This window comes from Hemicordylus capensis, chromosome 1 (genome assembly GCF_027244095.1).
Source record: "Hemicordylus capensis ecotype Gifberg chromosome 1, rHemCap1.1.pri, whole genome shotgun sequence".
NCBI classification, from domain to species: domain Eukaryota; kingdom Metazoa; phylum Chordata; class Lepidosauria; order Squamata; family Cordylidae; genus Hemicordylus; species Hemicordylus capensis.
In genome coordinates, this window is record NC_069657.1 from 293,629,099 (window position 1) to 293,650,292 (window position 21,194).

General features: G+C 42.4%; 1 long non-coding RNA gene across 1 annotated transcript in view; it reads left to right on the top strand.

Annotated features, from left to right (window-relative positions):
- Nucleotides 1-6,835: 6,835 nt before the first annotated feature.
- The window catches only part of LOC128340872 (uncharacterized), a 181,218-nt gene continuing 166,859 nt past the window's right edge, over nucleotides 6,836-21,194 (top strand). The window contains exons 1-2 of the long non-coding RNA XR_008314050.1: nucleotides 6,836-6,926; nucleotides 11,010-11,164. This is a non-coding gene — a long non-coding RNA (uncharacterized LOC128340872). The remainder of the gene's footprint in view (nucleotides 6,927-11,009; nucleotides 11,165-21,194) is intronic.

The following is a 21,194-nucleotide window of genomic DNA, read 5'->3' on the forward strand; positions in this document are numbered from 1 at the left end:
AAAGGGAGGATCCCATGTACACTGCCCTCATTTCCTTAGACAAAAAAACATGGAATATAAATGTAATATTTTTCCTCTATAAATTTCTGTCCAAGACACATCATCTTTAAGCAGTCAATTCTCTTGAGGCCAAGAATTTTTCACTACTGGGGATCTGTATAGTTTAGTACAGACTTTTTGTTCATTTTGGTTTCATGGAATAAAAGAGCAGCATTTATATATTTGTAAGTAGTTTCATTCTCTATTGCTGCATTTTTTAAAAAGGACTTCACACACATTTGTATTATCGCTTAATAGAAGTGAACTACCTTTTATTAGAGCAACACACACATGCATGCACACAAACACAAACACAGAGGTCTGGAGAGTACTCTATAATAGTAATAGACTAACATTAGAAAAGTCCTTTTAATTTCAATGAGATTATTTTGAATAATTTTCCTCATCATGTCAGCCATTATAATATTGCAGTGAAGGAATATAGCATTTATGGGTATGACCATAATGTGCACATTTGGTATAACCATAATGTGCACTTTTGTTTCCTGGGTTTTGCAGATGGCAGCAGGTACTTGTGCATCTGTGATGGAAGATGACACATGAGCACCTCACATTCTCTCAATAGGCAAAAGTATGAGTGATTAGGGGTGTGAGAGCCAGCTCAAAATTGAGTAGGCTTGCACTCGAACTGGCTCAGCTTGAAGGCTTGACCTCAAACTGAACCAGGTCCAGTTCGGTTCTAGATCGAGCTGGCCATACCAGTTTGGGCCTGATTTGAAGCCTCTACCACACATTAGAAAGGGTTTTAAATGGTTACTCACAGTAACCGTGGAGGTGGCAAGGGACAGTGGCGGCAGCTCCCCCGACCCCCACTGGCCTCACACCGAGTGTCCAGGGCTGGCTCAGGCCAGTTTGGGTCTTCTTTGGCCCATTTTGGGCCTTAGCGCATGCATGGAGGTAATTATTTGACCTCTGAACATGCCCACTGGCCATTTTCATGACCTGGGACACACAAATGGCCCAGGCACATGCATAGAATAAAACAAATGGGCTCCACGCATGTGCAGAAGCTGAAATGTGCCATTGAAGGCCTGAACCAGCTCAAATTGTGCACAAATTGGAACTGAGCTGGCCCTGGACACTCGGGAGGAGGCTGGCGGGGGTCGATAGACCCACCACCCTCCCTGTAGCCACTGCTGCCACTGTGAGTAACCATTTTAACTCTTTCAAATGTGTGGTAGTGGCTTCGAACCTGGCCTGAGCTGGTTCCAAATTGAACCAAGCTGGGTGCCCAGTTTGGGGGTGGGGGAAAACCAGGTTTGTGCACACCCCTATGAGTGACTCTGCACAACATAGATGGAGTAACATGTAAAAAGCTATGAAAAGTGTGCTACACATTCTTTCATATATTTCTTCCCTTCAAATATATACACAATCCTTCTCTTCATATATGATCACCCATGGCTGAAGAGATAAATGCCTCTTTGCTGCATTAATATTTCTACATGTGTCTATCTGTATCAAGTAAGAGACAGAGAAAGGGAATTCATCCCCCACTGCCACGTCCCTTTTGGCAAACTAAACAATATGATCTATCTTTTGAAAGACTGCCACCATCCACAAGAGGGCATAACATCTGCATTTCCTTTCATCTATCTGGATTAGTGGATTATCCTGCAGTCTTCCTGGGATAGAGAGTTATTTTATGTACTTCATCACTGAGTTTTAAAAACTGATATAACAACAGGTGCACTTCTAAGATTTGGCACATGTGGATAGGGAGAGGCTGTAATCACATAGCTGATTAGCACTAGCAATGCTGTGCACAATCATATTATTCCTCTCATAATCTTTCAAAATCCTGTTTCAGTGGCCAACAATATGATGACATGAAAGTAAATACATCTTTGCTTTTGTCTCTGTCTCTGATAAAAGCACATCAAGTGGCAATGTTTCAGTCACATCTGGTTATTCTGTTCAATTGCAGGGAAGCGTCCGCTCAGTGTAAGTAGTCCTCTGAAAATGTGTTTAAACAGCAAGAACTGGTTTTTTTGGTCTCTGTGTGTTTGTGTTTTGCTTCACATTTTTCTGTTTAGTTCCTGCTCCCTTCATGGTTTAAATGGACTTGGCTACAAACCTCCCTTCCTACTATGTTAGACTTATATTTCGCCCACGTTTGTGTTCTTAAATAAGTAAAAAGATATGGTAAAATGCTTGTTTTTGCATTTGAGTAATATAGCCCAGACCCCAACAAATAAAACTTATAACAGCATGTTCCACTATGGCAACTACTAATTCTTAGCAGTGGTGCACCTAGGTAAATTTGGAGCCCGGACCTAAAGGCCTTTGGAGCCCGCCCGCTCCCCTGCAAATTAAGCATCATCATGCTTGGCCAGGCAACCACACCACCCAGGTCAGACTGAAGAGGATTTGGGGGCCCCCTGGGGCTGTAGAGGCCCTGGACTTCAGCCCCAAAGTCCAGGGGTAAGAGTGCCTCTGATGCTTAGAAAAATATGCAACCTTTGTCAGAACTGCCACCATCCTAGATGTACAACAATGACAAATCTGATTGTGCTTTTATTGAACTATTTCAAGAGAATGAACTTGGGGCAATTCACCTTACTCTTGCTGCTGAGCAGATAGTGGATCTTATGCTTGATTTCTATTCTCGGAGGCCTTGATTAGTCAGGAGCATTGCTGGGAGAAAACTTCAGGGCTCTAGCAGTGGTAGACTTCCATCTCACTGTTACCACTGCCATCCAATGGCAAATGAGGCTGCCACCAAAGAGCAATGCCTACATTATCCTTTTGATTATCTTATGGGTGATGGTGAAAGTAGAACTAACGAGTGGTTTTTCCAAATCATATGGTGAAGCCATTCAGTTCATATTTGCACACTGATGATGGGAAGGATCTCCTCTCACTATGTCAATATACTGGTGATAAAGCAGTAAAGCATGCAGTTGAATTCATAAGCAACTTTCTACCTTTCAGTCACCTCATCATTCTCATAAAATGCTGATTGTTCACAATTCTTTGTTGGTCTTTGTATTTTTACTGTAGAATTCTCTTCGCATCTTGTTTCACCCTAATGAGGTTTGTTATAAGGGTTGTTTCACCCTGATGAGCAGGAGCAGTAGTTTGTGGTGGACATGGCCCTCATTCGTTAGGGTCATGACATTCTTCCTTACATGTCCCTTGGGAGTTTGTCCACTATTAGGCAAGTGTCCACCAGCATGCTTCATAACTGTGGCTGTATTTGTTCTTGTGTTGAGAGACACCTTAAGAGCTGCCATGATCTCCTTCATTCGTTTTGAAGGTGAAAACAATTTATTACTCATAGATATATTTATATGTTGCCTTTCACAAAAGCTTTTCCCAAGGTGAGATGCATTTTGCTCATGTTGAAAGCTGTTCTGGCCTGCTCTACAACTTCTTTGAAGACTGTAGCGAAGCCTTAAAAGTGAAGACCCCCTGCTCCAAATATGTCCCTATAAACATAACTCTCTTTGGCCCAGCTTGGGGGGAAAAGGGATTTGCTATGTAATGAAGCAAGTTTGTGAGCATTTTATTGCATACTTACACTTTGCCTCATTCAATGCACTCAGATTTCACCATACCTCCAGGACCGAATGTGTTTTTTCAAGTGTCATTGGCAAAGATGAGTTTGTCTCACACAGAGTGGTTTCATGTGTCATCTTTATCCTCAATCATGTTAGATAAAATATCCCCTTTCTGATAAATGTGCCTTTTAAGAGAAGGCCTAGCACAGCATTTGTCCAATGGCTGTTGCTGGTACCTACCACATCTTTCTTTTTAGAGTGTGAGCCCTTTGGAGACAGAGATTCATCTATCCACTCTTTATTTTTCTATGTAAACCACTTTAAGAATTTGGATTGAAAAATTGTATATAAATGTTCACTGTTGCTGTAGTAAGTGTGAGTTTGTGGCTTGGTCTCCCATACTCCAAAATATAGCCAATGAAAAAATTGAATTACTTTACTATGCAAGTAAATAATTTATGTTTTAATGTTGATGTGCATTTTTAAAAATTTAGCGCCCCTTTATAACGTATGCTACAGGCCCCATGCTAGATTAATCTGGCCCTGTCTGGCCGCACCGGCTGCTCTTACTGGTGAGGATGAGACCAGGTTGCGGTCTGGCACCACGGAAGCGGGAGGCAGGCAGGCTAGAAAGGAGGGCGGGTCTGATCCCGGCCCCGGCAAGCTTCCCAGCCTCCCAGCCGAGCAGCGCTGAGGGCAGGAAGTCCAGGCCAGGCGAGCCGAGGCCAGGGAGAGCTCCAGGGTTGGCGCATGGGAGCGACATCACCAGCAGACCTCCTGAAGGGAAGGAGCATGAAGGAAAGGAGGGTGGAATGGGGATGAAGGGGAACACAGCTGCTAGCAATAACGGGCTAATAAAGGGGGTGTTGGCCTCATAATTGGGGGTAGGAGGTGCACAGCCTGTGAGAGAGCATTTAAGGAGTCGGTCAGGGATGAGTGGCTGGCAGTGGGCAAGTGCTGGGTCCTCCGGAGAGAGGCCAGCGCAAGGGACAAACAGCCCGGGATGGAGGAGACGCATGGTGACATTTAACCGCTCCCCGTCCCTACCCTGAAGTCAGACTCTGCGTGCTCAGGTAGGCTGGGTAAAGGAGACTCCACCGTATAGCCGGACAATAACTTATAAACTGGCAGACCATATAATACAGAAGTGACTCTAGGGATCACTTCCCTAAATTATATGTTCTGCCATTGCCCTACCTTTATAGTCCTCCTTAGCTGAAATTCACATAGCTGAGGTAACAGAATCTTCTTTTTGGCCACACTTCCATGGTATGGAATTTATGCTTGGCAACAATATCTTCCTTCAGGAAGGGACCCCTTTGGTAAGATTTGACTGCTGAAGGCTTCTCTTCTCACAAAGACTTCCTTCAGTTAAATCTTCCCCTCTGACAAAAGTTTAGGATACAATTTAGCTGTGTGTCTGCTCCTTGAAGTTCTCCCTTGAAGGACTCTGGAAGACTCTCTTTTCACACTTTGCTGTTTCTTGCTTCTGGACTTCAACTCCATTCTTCTTTTCTGTAGTTATCTTTTTGCCTTCCAGTTTTTGTTTCTTGTCCATATGAATTTCTTTCTCATAGCCTTCTTTATTTCCCCTTCCATCTAGTCTCTCGTCAGAAACCAATTTTTCATTTGTTCAAAAACTCCCATTATGCAAGGGTTGTGTGAGTGAAAAACTCACACACATTGGTTCTACATTCATTAGTCAATCAGTGATGCCTATCTGACCCATGGCTCATTAGCCTATAATTATGAACTAATAGTCATGAATAAATGTCCAAAGACTGACCAATTACACTCTGACCTTTAGTCTACTTTCTGAAGCCACTCTGTCATATAAATACAGAGAACAGCTATAGTCCCTGCAGGCTAATTTGTGAGCTTGCTAGTTTCACATAGTCACTCATACAGTTAAGGCATACTAGTCTCTATAGTCTAAGATATACAGAGAAATGACCTTGATTTTATCAGATTTTTCCAGCCTAGTGAGTCAATTGTAGCTCTAGTTAACTGGCGACCATAGGATTAAAACCCAAGGGCATTGGAACAAAATGTAGTGTCTTATCAATGTTGTCATTATAGTTTGCCTAAACATTTACTTTTATTCAGTGGGAATGAATTGATCTTTCTTTCGTCAGTGTACTCTAGAACTTGTGTCAGACTAACCTAAGGGACTCCAAAACACCCTTGATTCTGCAGATGACCTGATTTATAACGGATGACATTCAGAAGGTTAAGAGTTTGAACTTTTAGTCACTTAGCTGAATGAAACTTGTGCCTGTCTGCAATATAGCTCAAATTCTAGGGCATTTGTATGACCCACAATGATGCAAGGGCATTCTGTCATTTAAAACTGCACAAAAATCTGGAAGGTTAAAAAGTCCTACACCAGTCTCCATCTGAGACACTTTGAGAGTAGTCAGAATTTTAAAAAGAAAACACATTTAAAAGGTTGCACACAGCACTGTATGGTTTGGACCAGGGCTGCACTTCAGATTTCAGCCCTCCTGCAGATGTTGAACTACAGCTTCCATCATCCCTAATTGCCACTGTGGCTGGGTGTAAAGAAGGGGGAAGTTTCTGCCTCAGAGGTGAAGGTACCTTCCATGTTTGCTTGCCTTTGGATATCATCATTGGCTCTATGCAGTTTTTAAGTCTATGTAGTCTGCTCAATAATAATGAATTTAATACCTTACCAGGCGTGGCCACAACGTGGTAGTATTACCCCAGGTCAGTTGCCAGACACATTCCATTCTCAGGAGCTCTGCAACAAGCTGACCTCTCCCATCTGTTGTCATCTTCTTCTATGTCTCTCTGCTTGAGCGGGGTGAGTGAGGTCAATATTTCCTGCTGGGCTTCTCCTCTGGCTATTTCCTGTTCTTACTTTTTCTTGATGCCTACAACTCCTGGGAAGATGATGAGGTAAAGGCTTTTCTTCTTTAGTTTCTCTGACACTGGGGATGATGGGAACTCTAGTCCATCAATAGCTGGAGGGGTGAAATTATGCAACCCTGGTTGAGACTGGGTCTAAAGCGACAATGCTATGCAAACCTAATTAGGATTAAATCCCATTTACCTCACCAGAGCTTAAACATACATAGGAACAGGTTTTACATGATGAAAAAACAATCTCTCACAATCATTTTCAGACAGTAATTTGTTTTTATTGGCTGGCTAGTGACACAATAGTGCAATCTAGAGCCAATGCTCTAGTTTCCTTATAAATTTGTTGGTTGCTCTTGTTTTATTCTTATATCTTCTTATGCTGTCCAGCAGCTCCACATGGCTAGAAGAAGTGTCAGAAGATCTTGGATTCTTTTGAAGTTGAAGACGGTTGAGAATTACATCACTTGGCTTCATCACGTGGTTAGTACTACTGAAGAACACTAAGTTCTTATTTCACTACCATAACATGTGTTGCTGGCCACTAGCTTATACAGATTTATTGATACGGGAAGTGAACACGGCTTTCGGAATGAAGAGAATATAACTTCTGCTGTTCCCAGCCCCTAGAGAGTCCAAGGTAAGGGAGAGAGGTGGGTAGAAGCTGGGGGAAGGCAAGGAAAGGGAGGGGGAGGGAGCGGCAAGGGACAGGCCAGTGCAGAGAGGGAAAGGAATGATATGATGATAAAATGTCGGACCGAGTCTAAGCCAACTCCAATCCCAATTGTTTTGTCGGAGTCATGTCAGCACTATCAATAATTTTGCTGACTTGGGGAGTCAGATCAGACTGGACCCAATATTTGTTTTGCTGCACAGGCCTTATAATTAGATAAATTCATGGAAGTAACCTATAAACTATTCAAACTTCCATGCACAAAGACACTGTGCTTCTGAATTCCTGATGTTGGAGAAAAACAACAGGTAAGCCTTCATGCCCGTTTTGTGAGGACCCGGAGGACTGGTTTTGAAAGCAGAATTAAACCGGACACCCCTGGTCTGGTTCAGCAAGAGCATTTTTATTGTCTAGAATGAGTGGGAGGCAGTTTTGTTTCTGTAGAATTGGTGCTGTGAAATCACCTACCAGTCAATGGTCCAAAGAAAACCAGAAAAAAGGCAACCACTCAGAGAGTTCTAACTCCACTGAGATGGAGGGAAATTAACAGCAGAGCTAAGATAACTTGGAAAAGGAATGTCGGACACTAGCTGTCTTAGGACATAGCATAGCATGAAACCTCAAGTAGACAAATCTGTGGTTAAGCTGTGAGCCCAGGAATCGTCCCAAAGATGATTGTTCAGCCATGGCCTTGCAGTCTGTGGCTTGTGAGCAAAGGTGCCCCTCCCTGGTCCACCTAGGCTTCATCCCAGCAAGCTCTGTAGCACTAGCATCGGAGACTGTGGACATGGCATCAAGACATTGGTAGAGTGGCAACCATTTTCCACAATCTTCGAGGGGGTGTGCCCAGTGCAGTCATACCTTTTCGGCATTGGTTGGCTGCCCTCAGCAGGGAAAGGGCATTTAAATTCATTCTTGAAACCACTTGCACCACTGCTCTTGCAAAGGGTTTGCAGCCAAACAGTCTCACACAAAGCACAACTACTGGTACAAGAAGAAGGAGAGTGGCACTAGTTACCTGTTACTCCTGGAAGGGGTCATGATTACTTCCTAGGAGGGAACATGTATATGAGGGTGGGCAAAGAATCCTGGGGTTTGGATCACTGTGACAAAGGAAGCTCCTGGAATGGTAGACCCAACTCGAGCTGACATGTGTGATCTTTGTTGGGAAACTACTGAGCTGCCCAGTTCCTGGTGTGGCCAGGGCTCCATGCCAGTGGCAGACTAATGGAGAGGTGAGGTAGGCATTTGCCTACAAATATTGCCGCTCCTCAAATTTTGCCACCCCTTCCTGGGGGAGGCGGCTACTGAAGCAAGGGTGGGAGGGTGAGGAGAAAGTCCCCCCATTGTTTCACCTTAAGCCCAGGATGTCGGTGTGTGGCAGCAGTGGTAACTGCAGGGAGGGAGATGAGGGGAAAGTTTCCCCTTTTGTTCTGTAAAGAATGCCACTGCCAATAGCAGGATGGGGTGAAGCAGCGGCAGCTGCAGGGAAGAAGGGTGGGGGTGAAGTGGGGAGGGTTCCTCCTTTTACCTGGCACAGCAGAAGGGCTCCTTGCCCACCCCACCCCCACACCCCCACCCTCCTTCCCTCCCTCCCCGCAGTTGCCACAGCCATGTCCCATCCCACTGCCAGCAGCTGCGTTCTTTACAGGGCAAAAGGGGAAACATTCCTCTCCCCCCGCCACAGCTTTTGCCACCACCACGCAGCGGTGTTTTGTGGGGGGTTTCTAAAGGTAAAAGGGCATGTTTTACCTATGGGAGGTAAAAAGCTTAATCCACTTTTTTGCTGGAGACCTCTCCCGCTGTGCCCGTCTTGTCACCCCATCCTTTTTGTGCAGATTGACAAAGGAGGGACCATGAGACGCAGTGGAACACGGGATTTCCCCAATGTGTTTTTCTCCCTTTGCATGCATTGGAGCTTGGGATGCAGGAATGCAGTGTCCTTGTTGCTGGGAATGTGGTGACTTCAGAGGGCAGGGCAGCTGAACAGAGAGGGGGCCAGCAAGAAGCGCGACAGGCATAGAGCTGATGCATCTCAGGGCTAGTCTGAGCTGCCCTCTCTATGATTTTGGGAGCAGCCACAGCTCAAAACCCAGGTTACAATGGGGGCAGAATTTGGATGACATGATGCCACCGTCAAACCTGAGGTTTTGGCAGCGAAACGCACTACAAACTGAAGGTTCAGATCATGGCTTGGGATCAAAAACCTCAGGTTGTTTTTGTGACAAAACCGCGGTTTCACACATTTGGACGACCACAAAACCAAACCTCTGGCATGCTTCTGGTTTGCCATTATGTCCAAAGTTGACCACTGTTTAAGCAAATTGGGAAAACACCAGCTGTGACTCCCCTTTACAGCAATTGGGAGGTGAAGGAAATAGACAATGTTCCTTCTGCTTCAGGGAAGCTGCTTGCCATTTGTGACCTATGCCGCCTCAGAGTAGCCTTAGGCTAACAACAGGCCTGACATAGTTTTAGTGTGTTCTTAGGTAGTTTGCAGCTGCAGCTAGACTATACTGTGATGCAAAATAGAAAGGAGGGGTAACTCTGGGACAAGACCGAACAGGGATGATTAACAAACAGGGATGATGACCCAACAGAGATGACAAACCTTCTTAGGTTCTAATAAACACCAACAGGAATAAACCTGATGAACCTTCCTATGTTCCATACAAACATATTGAAAATGTAAGGTCTACTTTACCGCTGGAGTATGTTAAGAAATACAGCCTTGATCTATGCATGCAACAAAATGAGGAAGCACATAACTTAAAAAAAAAAAAAAAACACATCTCCATGAAATACCCTTTGAAAGTAGAAAACTAGCACCTTTCTCCCTGATGTGCCAGGTTTGTTTGTTTAACTTGGAAATTCATATTTATTGGGAAGAACATTAAAACGTTTGAAAGTCATTCAGAGATTTCAACTGGCTCAAAATACTACTACTACTACTAATAATAATAATATTTATATCCCACTCATCAACCAAAGTTCTCAAAGCGGTTTACATAGAAAAATAAACAATACATAAACAAGATGGTCCTCTGTCCCCAAAGGGTTCACAATCTAAAAAGAAACATAAGGTTGACACCAGCAACAGCCACTGGAGGGATGCTGTGCTGGGGCTGGATAGGGCCAGTTGCTCTCCCCCTGCTAAGTAGAGAATCACCACTTTAAAAAGGTGCCTCTTTGCTCAGTTAGCAGGGGTTTTTACAGCCATCAGATTATTGTCTGAACCTAACAGATTAGATCAGGACTGCACAATTTTGGCCACCCTGCAGATGTTGGACTTAGGGATGAGAATGCGTTGCCTCAGAAACCACAGGCAGGGCAGGGATCGGTTTCTTTTAAAAGGAGGCATGTGGGTAATTACCTGCTCCTCCGCAACCCCACCACTCATCTGGGACTGGGACTAGTGTACAAAAGACCATGCATGGCTGCTTCCTTATTCCCAGCACCTGTGTGTGGCATCTTTTGCACACCAGCGCTGGTCCCGGATGAACAGTGGGGCAGTGGAGGAGCAGGTAAGCACCTGCATTCCTCCTTTTTAAAGGAACCGATCCCTGCCCACTGCGTTGGCTTCGGTGCACCCACCCAAACTGGTTCGGCACTTCTATCCTGAGGGGCCGAACCAGTCTGGGCACATTCCTAGTTGGACTACAGTTCTCATCATACTTTACTACTGGCCTCTGTGGCTGGGGATGCTGTTGTAGTCCAAAAACAGATGGAGGGCCAAAGTTGTGCAGTCCTGGCTTAGATCCTATAACTCTTCCATTAAGCCATCTACAGTGGCTATCAGTTTATTTCTGAGCTTAACTCCAAGTGTTTTCTTTGACCTTCAAAACCCTAATAGTCTGAGGCGAGACCATCTTAATAAATCTTTCCTCTTGTAGGAACCTTGGGGAAACATTGCTCCACTGTCAAAAGGATGTTGTGTGGATCTGATCTGAGGTCCAGGACATTCTGTGCCATTGTGCCAATACTCTGGAGTGCCCTCTCAAGGGAAAGCATCATTTTTGCTGGTTTCATCTTTGCTGATTTTCAAATGGTCAGTGAAGACACTTTTATTTCCCCTTTTGTTCCCTTCTATTGATTTATTTTTAATCTATGCTGTGCTGTTTTATATTGTCTTTTTATTGGGTTTATCTTAGTATTTTTATTGTATTGGCTGACATGAAGAAAATTGCCAAATGTTATTTTAATTTCAGTTAATGAATTACTACTTTGAGTAATCCATCATGTCAACCATTGTATTTACTGATGTTTTAACTGTGTTAGCTGCTGTGATGATCATAGAGGAGCAATGTTCAGAAATAATTAAATGATGGTTTTCTTAACCCACATGCTGGAGTGGTCCAGCCCACAACAGAAGTCTTCCATCTCCAGAGTTCTACTATCAGTTCTGCTATCACATCCAGCAACTTGTCTAGCCAGACCACAGGCATATTTTATGCACAGTTTGCTAAATTGTTGTTTTAAAGATGTTCAAAAAAATAGTCATACAGATGCCAAACAATTTAAGTGTTATATCTCCACAACTTAAATATAGAAATGGTTAAAGTTTGTAAAATATATTTTTCCAAGAAAGGATACAGGCCCTATCTGGATAGTGACCTGTGCAGTTAATGCTTTCTGTGTCCTCTCCCTATATCATCTCTCCTTCCTGCCCTTTGCTAGATAAACTTCAGTTTGCAGCAGGGGATCAACAGCATTTCTGGAACCAATGCAATTTCCACCAGAAGATGCTGTTTCTGAAATGGATGACTCAGCAATGTGTGGGTCCTGTGGATTTTTGAATGTCAAAATGAATATTTCATTGAAAGTTGTCACTTTCAAGGGATAGAGACTGCCAACATGGATAGATCTAGGGGGAAAATATTAAGCAGAAATGTTAAAGAGTTCAGTTCCCTGTGAATCATTCAGATGGAAATGCGTAACGTACATCAATTGTCTTTTTCAGAAGCAAAAAGAATTCATTTTATCAGAGTACATGAAACTTTCCCTCTCATATTATAAACCTGGTTGTTGAAGATTCTGGGTTTTACAAAAGTTGATTTAAAGATTCAGTTGTATGATTCAGCAGAATCCTGGGATGGTGTGTTAAGCTAAAAGACCAAGGATTTTAAATTTTACTGTATGTGGATATTGCTCTCCTTACATTAACAAATCTATCTCAATCCATTCCACACACATAACCAGTATGGCTGAATCCAACCTGTGATTGCAAAGTCCATCTCTTTTGACATTACTTGATGTCCAGGAACGCAGAAATTAGGTGATGTCATCAGCTGGCAGAATATTCTGTTTGGTTTCCATGAACTGCAACAACAGGTTGTTTTTAGCCTACTTTCCAGCAGGCTTATGAGATCAACCAGCATTCTATGTGTGTGTCCATCCGTGTATGTGTGTCCCCCACCTATCAACTTCACAATGCCTGGACCACTATGAACCAAATTGGGTACAGTTGTAGGGACACATAGGGACACTTCAATTGTATAGTTAGTTTGTGATGATGTCATCCACCCTGATCCAAGATGGCGGCTGCGTAAACTTTTGAGGCGCAAGTGGGCTAATTTGTGAACCGCCTAACCGATTTGAACTGAATTTGCTACAGCTGTAGGGACACATAGGGATGCCCTAAAGGCATTGTGTGTGATTATGTCATCCACTCCAATTCAAGATGTGAACATCTGAGGCACAAGTGGGCTAATTTGTGGACTGTCTAACTGATTTAAACCAAATTACATACAGTTGTAGTGAGTGACACCCAGGCTCACCTCAACGGCATAGATTGTGACAGTGTCATCCACCCCAATTCAAGATGGCAGACACGTAAACTTTTGAGGTGCAAGTGCACTAACTTGTGGACAGTATAGCCGATTTGAACCAAATTTACTACAGCTGTATGGAGACATAGGGATGCACCAGTGGTATAGTTTGTGATAATGTTATCCACCCCAGTCCAAGATGGCAGATGTGTGAATTTCTGAGGCACAAATGCACTAACTTGAGGACTGTCTAACCAATTTGAACCAAATTTGGTACAGTTGTAGTGAGCAACACATAGCAACACCTCAGTGGTGCAGTTTATAATGACGTCATCCACCTCAATCCAGGATGGTGGACGCATGAACATTTGAGGTGCTTGAGATCTAACTTGTGGACCTCGATTTGAACGAAATTTAGTCTAGTTGTGGAGACAGAGTAAGGAAAGTAGGCTGATTAGTTCTTACTAGAACAACTTGTTTCTATCTGTGGCAGCTAGATAACAATACATTAAGTTAAATACTATTAATTCATACCTTTGGACCTGGTGCCTGTTTTGTTTCCTGTTCACCTGAAATTATTTCCATTTAACATCAGCTTCCTTGCACAGAGACATAGTTTAAATTCACAATACCAAATGCTCTAAAGGTTTCCAAGCAGTGTCATTGGAGGGCATGTGTCAGGATACTTGCATTAGAGAACTTGTGATGGAGTCACCATACGTGTCATCCCAACCAGTGGAGTGCCTTACTTAAGGTGATTATAATTACATCATTAGACATAATATTATGTCTGATTTAGCTTAAAAAAATATCTATCAAGCTTATTACTTACCCTCTCTCTTGTCAAGTAAGCTTTGTGAATAAATTGAGCACACCTCACTCCTCTCTTGTGGAGAGCTGGTCTTGTGGTAGCAAGAAGGACTTGTCCCCTTAGGTAAGCAGGGTCCACCCTGGTTGCATATGAAAGGGATACTAGAAGTGCAAGCACTGTAAGTAGTAGTAGTAGTAGTAGTAGTAGTAGTAGAAATTATTACGGTCCTTAGACCAGCTTAACATTTAAAGTGAGCACTGTAAGATATTCTCCTTAGGGGATGGAGCCTCTCTGAGAAGAGCAGAAGGTTCCAAGTTCCCTCCTGGGCATCTCCAAGATAGGGCTGAGAGAGATTCCTGCCTGCAACCTTAGAGAAGCTGCTGCCAGTCTGTGTAGACAATACGGAGCAAGATGGGCCTATGGTCTGACTCAGTATATGGCAGCTTCCTATGTCCCTATGTCAAGTGCTGGCACAACAGCCCATACCCTGTATTTTTCTTTCCTCACAACACCCCCATTGTGTCCATGATCAGGTACCCAGACATGGGAATGCAAGATGCAACAAAAGGATTGGAATGGTCAGGAAGAACCATGCTAGCCTAATCACAGCCTGAAGGCATGACTAGTCATGTACCATAAGACTGAAGGCTTATAGATGTTGAGAAGCAAATTAGTTCTGAGTCAGTTTCCTGGCTCCAAGGAGTTTTCTGAGATTGTCACAGTGAGAGTTGTTAGGAGAAGGTTCAAGGTTGGGCATCTCACAAGAGTCAAAAGCACCACCCTCTTGAATAACGTGTGGGAAGGCTTGTCCGTTAGTAACTTAAGAACAGAAGTCAAGAGGTGTTCTATCTTTTGTTCTCCAGAACACCAGAATAGAGAAAAAGGATATTGGGAGTCCAATCAAGCTTTGTCTTTGAGTCATTAAGGGTGGTTCCCAGCATAGATATGTACCTAACCCTTTCCAAGGGCAGAATAAGATATATAAGATATCTATATAAGATGCAAATCCTGTGTTTATGCTCAAATCATGTGTGTGATCTCTTCATGTTCAAGTGTGCTTCCCCAATCCTCTTGGATTCTTCAATGCACCCTGAGTTTTAGTAGGCTCTGGCTTACGGTGGCCTTTCCACTTGTACCAGAAGGCTCGCTGACCCAGTCCTTTCCTGTAAATTCCATCACAGAGGCTCTTCTAATGTAGGCCAATGTGTGTTTTACACTCATGTCTCTGAACAGCTCAGGCCCCTCGGTCCCCTTCATAACCCAGGGCAACAGCCTATCCAATTTCTTCCACCCGAGAAGGACAAGAACAACGTTCCAATCCATGGTGACCAGCTGCACAGAAACTTGGGATAGGTATATTAATTGTGACTCTATTTTCTTCACTCTGTCCATCACCCCTCATCTCTCTTCTCTGTCCCTCTATGCTAGGATCCTCTCTAACTTGCATTACTTAGAAACTAGATCCTCTGCTTATGCTCCACTATCCTGTAGTCAGACACTTCTGTGTGGCTCCCCAAAAGGTTGCCACCTACCACTTTAATCTGGTGTGTTAGTGTTCCTTAATAAACTCAACTCTTGTTTGTCAAAGGCATTTGTCATGACTCAATTGCTTTCCTTGAGTACTCTTGATTCCATCTTTACCTGCAACCAGTTTCCCAGCAGCCTTAACTAGGACAACATTGCTATATGCACATTTGCACCTAATTTGAGCTTTCCCCCACATAAGCCAAATGCATAGCCACAGAGCTTAGCAACGACCATGCATCCGAGCAAACATGATAACACAAGTGAGATTATGCAATCAGATGCATTCTAGAGATATATGAAAAATGGAGCACCTTTAACTCCTGTGTTCTGAAACTGCCCTGTGGTATTATTATTCTGGACTAGAATTTTATAGCATGGTAATTTAGTTAATACTGAGTGAAGCTTTATATTTCCTCATGCTCCTTTTAAGCTATGTTCTAATTATCTGGGTATTATCTTAATGGTCATTCTGGCTCTGCAGACCTTTCACAGTAGCCAAGTGAATTATTCTTAGGCATTCCACTTGAGAGTCATGATTAGCCAGATGAACATTGTTCTTTGGCAGTCAGGGAATAGTTTATTTACAAATAAAATACCATGATCGACACTTTCAGTAGTATATGGTCCCTGTTCCTAGTATCTTTTGGTAAAAAAATAAATGACAGTAGTTCATTTTCATCTTATTTAGATTCTCTCTCACACACACTCTCTTTTGGTTTCTATTTGATATTATTGCATATTGCAGATTATTGCATAGACCCCTGCTAACTGGGCAAAGAGGCACCTTTTACCGTGGTGATTCTCTTTATTTAGCAGGGGGAGAGTAACTGGCCTTATCCACCCAAAGCACAGTACTTCCAGTGACCGTTGCTGGTATGTGTCTTATGTTTCTTTTTAGAATGTGAGCCCTTTGGGCAGGGAGCCATCTTATTTGTTTGTTATTTCTCTTTGTAAACCGCCCTGAGCCATTTTTGGAAGGGTGGTATAGAAATCGAATTAATAATAATAATAATAATAATAATAATAATAATAGATGATACACTGGAACATCTGCAAAAAATTGGCACCCTGGGTAATTGGCGCCCTGGGTGCAGTTCCAAAAGACCTTGAAGAGCACCTCAACACCATAGGGGCCACAGAAATCACCACCAGCCAATTACAAAAAGCAGCTTTACTGGGAACAGCCTATATTCTGCGACAATATCTATAACAGCAACAACATTGACAATAAAATTCTGGCATCCCAGGTCCTTGGGAAGGACTCGATGTCTGGATAAAACAAACCAGTCAATAACACCTGCCTGACTGTGTAAAATAATAATAATATTGTAGTATGTGCAAAGCTTGAATTCTTGCTGCAGGAGTGGAAGGGTATACATGGACAGGTGTGCATAAGATTGCATGTAGATGCTTTTGTGTATATGCTGATGTTCTGTTAACCCAGCCCTATCCCCGCCTCCCCAGATACTATAACATGTGATTGTATCAAAAGAAAATGTCATTACTGGGTCGTATTACAATTAATGGGACTTTATTAACTAATCTCTCTCATTGATGGTGTTTAGTTGTTACTAACCTTCTTTGGATGCAACCAAATGTTTATGAGAAGTGGAGGAAACAATAAAACCACACCTAGTGAGATATTTTCTTCTGCACATGTACAGAACTTGTGTCTGTTTAAAATCTACAGTGATGTGCTGATGCTGCTGTGATTCTGTTTAATTTTGTTTTTGTTTGTTTTTAACATCCATTTTGTTTGACATAAATCACTTTGAAATTTCAATTTTCAAATGAAATTGTATCATTTGAAAAATGATACAAGAGTATTTTGATTGGTTGGTTGACCAGCCTATCTCCTGAAAAACTTAAGGTGAGTAGGATGCTAAATGAGAATGGTTGAGAGCACCTGACTGTTAGGGGTAACCACCATTTAAGCCTCAAACCATATGTTTATAGGTCTCCTAGGCAGTACCAGAACTTGTTCAGGTCCAAACTGGCATTACCAAGCAGAAAAAGTTATCACAAGTAAAGGAATTCTTCAGCAGAGCAATCTTCCCCCTCAAGCACACAAATCATTTGCAACTACTGATTAACCTTGAGCCTCATGATTAGATCTACCTCATGATTAGATCTACCTCTGAGGATGAGCCTCACATCCACAGTGAGTTGTACTCTTAGGCCATTCAGCCTATCTGAATCTCCCAAAATGATGAGCTTAGTCACAAGAATTCCTCTCTGCCCCTCACTGATACTCAGATAAGAATTCTCACTTTCGAAGGTGAAAGATGTTCAATCTTTAGGGTCTTTAAAGTATAACCACCACCTTCCCAAAAACCTAGTTCTTTGTTCAGTGTACATTCAGCTTTCATGCAGCATTTGATGTCCAGTGTCATCCAGCATTGGTTAGTTTTGCCCAGCTCACTAACCTCCTCATGGATGTACCTCCACATCACTGCTCCCAGGGATTGAGGCTGTCCTGATTTTTGATACTGTGACCATTCATCCCACTGCAAAGCCCAGACAGAGTGCACATTCTGTGGCTAAGTCCTAGAGGTTTTGAACTCTGAGATTCTCTAGTTGAAAGAGTTGAAAACACTCTCCTTGGGCCCCTCAATTCCTTGCAAACCACCAACCTAGCTCCCTGTATTACCCCTCACCAAGTTGCTCTCCAGCTTCATCATTCGAGTCCAGGCTAAGCTGCAAGACAGCTCCTTCCAACAATTGCCCACTTTAAAACAAGAGTTCATTTCCTCCCGCTCCATTTATTTTCTATCTTTTAGAAAAGGTGGAGCCCCTGGGGACCCCTTAAGTTGTGCATCTCTGACAATGGTAATAAAGTTACTTGGACTTAAAAAAAGGACTAATGTGCATCTCTGATCACAAGCATTGGTGGTCAGAGGAGGAAGCATTGAGCTTTATCAGCTGCTGTCTCCGTGGGATAAACAAAACAATCCATGCATGCTCTCTCTCTGTTGGACAAAGGAAGCATAGTGGAAGCATCATGAATAGGTTTCTCCAACTAAACCCAAAGTTTTCCTAAATTATCTAAAAATCCCCATCCTGACCTTTTCAGCTAACTACCTAAATTATAGTAATCAGTTCAGAAGAATTGCCATCTTGTGTTTATCTCTTCTCAAAACCTAGCCTGCTCTCTCACTTTGTAAACTGCAAACACTACCAATATAAATAACTTGGTCGGCCTCCAAAAGCAGTGGCATTGCATTAACTTGTTTTGCCTGGGGTGAGACAGCAGTTCCTGAGAACCATCTGCCCAGACTAGCCATCTTTCTGGGCTCATAAAGGACTGCTGCCCGGTGGCGGTGGGCCCGCCATTGTTGTGAGCAGGCTGGCCTGGCCCCTCTCAACTAGTAGTCAACAGAGACTACTCTTACAGATTTGTTATCTGAGATCACAGAAGCATTCTGCAGAAGAAGTGGGCAGAAAAGTCCACACAAGCTGGAGTTTAAATGAATTCTTTAATAAGAATTTACAAGTGCAAACATGTAAGCAAACTACTTTCAACTTCCCCAGTGGATGTGGTGCAGTGTTTCAATCACAGCTAGAAGCATTTCTAAAATCATTTTCCCTTGCCAAAATGCAGAGCTGCTAACTAGGAATCAATTTAGCCTCACCAAAAGCAGGCAGCTTAGGAATTCAGTTTAGGAATTCAGTGTGAGAAATATCTTATCTCTCTAGCTGCTTAGGCTACAAACCAAAACAATTTCCCCCAGCTCAGTTCTAACTGCAAGCACACAGTTCAATCAGTGTTTCTCCTAACTCGGCCCATTAATTTTCATAGAAGTTAAAACATATCAGTAATATAACGCAAGACTATTTTGATTCTTACCAGAAGAAAGCATTTCTTCTGACTTAAGCAGGCAATCCATTGAATGCTGAGCGGTTGTAAATTCAATTCCTTCTCATTAAGGGTATCTAAAACAGGGGCCTATCTCTAGAATGTTTATCTACAAGTTTCCCCCCAAACAATTTTCCAGGCTGTTTTGGCAGAGAGCAGAAAATGCTAATATTTCAGCGAGGGAGGGAGAGAGGTGAGAGGAATGCTCATTGCAGCAGCTTAAGATGCGGGGGAGGGGCAGAAAATGAGAGAGAGAGAGAGAGATGCAGGTTCTGGTCAGCTGACATACAATGGCTGCAGTAAAGGGCTTCGCCGGAGAAGAGAGACTGAGAAGACAGAGAAAGAGGGCAAAGAGAGAAAGAAAGAGAGAGTCAAAGTCCAAGCTGAGGGCGGGAGACAGAGACTCCCTTGGAAGCTGGACAGGTATGTTAGTTGGAAAAATGCTGGTACTTCAGACAAAGTTGTTTATATAATTACCAAGGCCTGGCTGGCATCCGCTGCAGCGTAGGAGTGAAGGCCTTGCCCAGGTGGCTTGGCAGGGATGCAATAAGGGAACTCCTTCCAATCCCAAAGGACCGAACGACCTCCCCAGCAATCAGTTAGCACCAATTGCCTTCACTGCAGATGACTTCATTAATGAATGAAGAAAACAAATCTACCAGTAGTTTATTTTCCTAAAGTAATTAGTGGCACTTAATAGGGATTATCATGTAATAAACCTATTTTGCCTCATGTCTTCAATATTATGATCTCAGCATGGATCCCAGAAGCATCTTTACTCTAGGAAATGAGATTGTGTTTGACATCATGGGCAAACGCAGCGCCACACTTTCCTGAACATGGAATAAGCTGTGAGACAGTCTGCATCAAGCTGTTTTTTCTGTGTCAATGAGTGAGTATTAGGAACAAAGGGACAACAAAATCCTAATGCCAAGGACCCCAGCTTTCTTCCTAATGAAAACCATCTATATTTTTCTGTTCTGCATAATATCCACAATTACCTGCAAATGATGCAATTTTAAATTGTTTGAGCAATCTCTGTCTATAATTAAGTGCAACACAACATTTTTAAGTGCACCAAGATATCACCATGAATCATGCATCTCCTGTTGAGCAACATTATACTTGTATGACAACAGTATTACAAACACATTTGATTGGGATAAACGAGATCATGGGGAAGAATAATTCTATACAAAAATAAGAAGAGTATATTGCTGTTTTTTCCTTAATATTCTAAAGAAAAAATATAATGCGCGTTTTTAGCTAAGTCTATGATTTTGGACTGGTGAGGTGACATTTACTGTGATAGTAAAAAGAGGCATGTGGCACAGCATCAGCCAATGAAAGGTCCCATTTAAAATCCCTACAATTAAACTGCTTAATGAGAATCATGTTAAACACAAAGCAGTTGATTCCATAAAGCCAAGAAATAATCTGTAACATCCAAGTTAATAGGAAAGAAAAGAACTACAAATTAATCCAATTACCCATTTTTAAGCCATTCCAGGAGAAAGTACATTTCTTCACAATCAACTTTCAGCACATTTACCTAATTAATGCAATTTGATAAAATGAAACAAATTCATGATGCCATTAGCTGAGTGAGTTGTGTTTAATGAAGTTGTGTTCTGCATAAAACATTAGCTGCAGTAATAAATCATTTATTTGGCCTGAAAAATATGTATTTGTCACCATAGACACTTACCCTTGAATTTTCAGTCATAAAAAGCTTATCACCATAATTATCATGTCTTGATAAATCAACATAAATTAACATTTTGATCAATGTAATCATTAAGTATAGGCTCTGAGAAATTCAGTAGCTTGGCAGCCTGGGACAGGTTAAATAGACTCCTTGACAAGGTAAATGATAAGAGTCTCTAGCTGACGGGCAACTGTCAAATGTTAAATGGAAATAACTGTGGCTGCTGTGTTATCAATTTCATTCACCTCCACTTTTTGCATGATGATAAAGAATGCCTCTTCATACGTCTATGTACTGAGATTACTTCAGCAAACAAAACATATTCATGGTTCAGAATAAAAGACACCTACATGGAGAACTCTAAAAAGCCATAATGTTACAAAGAAACTAAGAGCCCCGCAAATATAA